The 3,113-nt window shown below is 47.8% G+C and overlaps 1 pseudogene; it reads left to right on the plus strand.

Annotated features, from left to right (window-relative positions):
• Positions 1-846: 846 nt before the first annotated feature.
• Positions 847-2,671, plus strand: LOC113405338 (annotated as a pseudogene).
• Positions 2,672-3,113: the final 442 nt, after the last annotated feature.

Genomic DNA, 3,113 nt, shown 5'->3' on the forward strand with positions numbered 1-3,113 from the left:
ACGAAGAAGATCTCTGTATAAGCTCAGAATCTTGTCTGTCTCACCAACAGAAGTTGGACCAATAAAAGATATTACCTCACCCACCTTGTCTGTGTAGGAGCCAAAAGTGTCGATCCAACACCATTGCACATCTCCTTCCTCGGAGTGTAGACAGAGCAAGTATGCTCTGACAAACTTTAGACATACATGCCTACTCTGTGAGCCATTGTCTGCGGGAACTATGGGGTAAAGTGCATCCCCATGGACACACAAATGCCTCGTCTACACATAGTTTTTGTACTGGTATAACTAGGTCAGTTAGGAAGGGTGATTTTTTGTTTAGTTAGATCAGTACAGTTAAAGCAGTACACATTTCTAGTGTAGACAAGGCCTAAGTAGCAGTCCCTGTGCTTCCTCAAGAACTGTGATTATCCCTGGCCTTTGTGCACAAGTTGTTGGGTGGCCCCAAACTCTTCTCCCTCAGACCTCCCCACAAGAATAGCCCAGCTGCTGGATTTTGAGATGGGGGAAAGTGTTTCTATTCTTTGGTGAAAAATCCAAATGGAAAATGAAAGGGGACCCAGGAGTCAGCTCTGGGTATTTCCTATCTCTGTGAGGCCCTGATGCATGAGGCCTCCTGTCTCCATGGAGACGAATCTGTGATGTGCAAGGTATTGTCTCCAATAGCCCTGGAAAGTGTCACTGTATGATGTGCAAGAAGGAAAAGGTAATGCCTGGTGGGAGGGGTGGTTCACCCTATCTTCCTGGGGAAGGAAGAAGCAGAGAGAAGAGAATTTACTGTGAGGCTCAGGCCCCCCCAGGACAACAGTAAAGGAAAGGGGTGGGCAGCACCAGCAGCACCAGAGGATGCTGCTGCGTCTCACAGTTCTAAAGGAAGTGTCCTGTGAGTATGGCCTGCTCCGTGTCCTCTCGGACCAGACGGCAGGGAATGGGACACAAGGGAAGGACTATTGTACCCATTTCAGCTCAGAGATGGTGTTTTTGCCATGTGAGCTGAGACAGGCCCTCTGCTGCCGCCTCAAGACTATACTGACTCTGCCTTCTGTTCTCCACATTCCCACCTGTCCCCTGGGGCATTCAGAAAGTCGATGCCAGCAGTGATGTGGGGCAACTGCAGCCTCTGTGAGAAAGGGAGACTGGCCCAGCTGCATGGGGCCCAGAGTTTACTGGTAATCGTGAGAGAGACCCTAGGCTCTTTCTGCGCAGGAGACGGCAGTAGGAGCTGTCAGTGCCCAGAGATTGCAGCTACTGCACCAACACTGACCCCATTCAGCCACCCCCATTGCATGCCAGTCATTGCCATCCCCATGGTTGTGCTCCATTATTCTGATATGCTGGATATCAGGGGCAAGAAATTCAGTGAGCATCCACTCAGGGCCGCCATGTACCTCCCCACGAGGCCCAGCCTAGACTACAGCATGGCAATCCTTTTCATCTTGGCAGTGGGCACCGTCATGATTGGTGGCTACTGGGCAGAGCTTGTGGTGGCAGCAAAACCTCAGCACACAGAGCACCAGGATGAAGAGGTCCCTTCCAGTCCTAGAATCTATGAATCTATGAATAAGAGGACGAGGAATACAGTGACAAAGCAGTTGACTGCACCCTCACCATGATCTGTGTTACCATAGCAACGTCCTCCTCGCTGCTACGCTTCTCTATTGCTTCCACAATCACTTTGTGAGTGTCGTGATTGGGATATTCTGCTGCATTTCTTCCAAAGCTCTCTACAGTTGCCTCTCTCCTTTTGTGAGAAGAATCCCACTTGGAGAATGCAAGATCCACTTGCCCTGTTTACACAAGAGCACACAAGTTCGGATGCTTCTGAAAGCATCTTGCAGCTCCATCACTCTGCTCTCGTGGGTTTTCCGAAATGAGGACCGGTGGGCATGGATCCTACAGGATGCTCTAGGTGTGGCCTACTACCTCTTCATGATCAAATCCATCCACATGCCTACTATGAAGAATTGCACCTTTTATGTATTGGCTTTTCTGGTGGCTGATGTGCTTTACATATTCATCTCTCCTTTCCTAGCCCAATCTCGGGGGAGTATTATGGAGGTAGCAGCTCTCCACCCCTCAGACTCTGCCATAAATGAAAAGATGTCATTTGGTACTGAAGGTTCCAAATTTAAACTCCTCTCCATTGGATCTCTGTGGCAAGGCATGCAAGATCCTAGGATTAGGGGATATCCTCAGTCAATGTTTCCTTGTAACATACTGCCACAAATTTGATATTCAGGTACAGTCATCCAAAGTCTATCATGTTGCTAGCACTGTAGCTTATGGCATTGGTCTTCTAGGAACCTTTGGTGTCAGGGCATTGCTACAGATAGGCCAACCAACTCTACTGTATTTGGTGCCCTGTATGCTTATCACTAGCCTTTTTGTTGCTCTTTGGTGCCAGGAGCTCACATTATTCTGGACAGATCGTGGCTTTGAGAAGAACCTACCTCATCTCCCTTTGGAGAAGGCTCCTGCCAGCTATCCACATCTCTCAAATAATTCTATGCACCAACATCTCAACAAGAGAGAGAGAGCAAGAAAAGACCGATCCCATACTCAGCTGAAAAAGACCACAGAAATGAATGATCACAAAGTGAACCCAAGTGAGCTCAGTTCCATGCCGTACACAGAAGAACCAACCAGCCAAACTGGGGGTGACCGTGTGTGAGAAATCTTCTGAGCAGAAAAGAGCAAACTGAACTAGATAATGTAACTCACTGGATTCGATCATATGATCACAAACTTCAACGTCCCTCATCATGTGTGTGAAATAGAGGATGATTTAAAAGGTTTCTTATCTATGATTGTCAGTGATCATTTTAGTGGCCATTGCCTTCTTGTTTTCTATGTCATTTTCCAGGTTTTAACTAATGCAGCAAGCTGGGAAGGAAATTACAGAAGCCCTAGCACTATCAGCAGCTAGCAGTGTAATTACTATTACCCACCTCCCCCCACCACAAAAGGTTCTGTGCTCCCCTCCAAAATTGAAGGATTCCACAACTGTGGCTTTCATGGGTTCCAACAATCAGCCGTTGGTACCATAGGGAACAATAGGGGAAAAGTGACAGAACTCCGGCCCTCGCAATCATGTTACCTTTTCATAGCTAGCT

This window comes from Terrapene carolina, unplaced genomic scaffold (genome assembly GCF_002925995.2).
Source record: "Terrapene carolina triunguis isolate 2854851 unplaced genomic scaffold, T_m_triunguis-2.0 Scaffold35098, whole genome shotgun sequence".
Lineage (NCBI taxonomy): Eukaryota > Metazoa > Chordata > Testudines > Emydidae > Terrapene > Terrapene triunguis.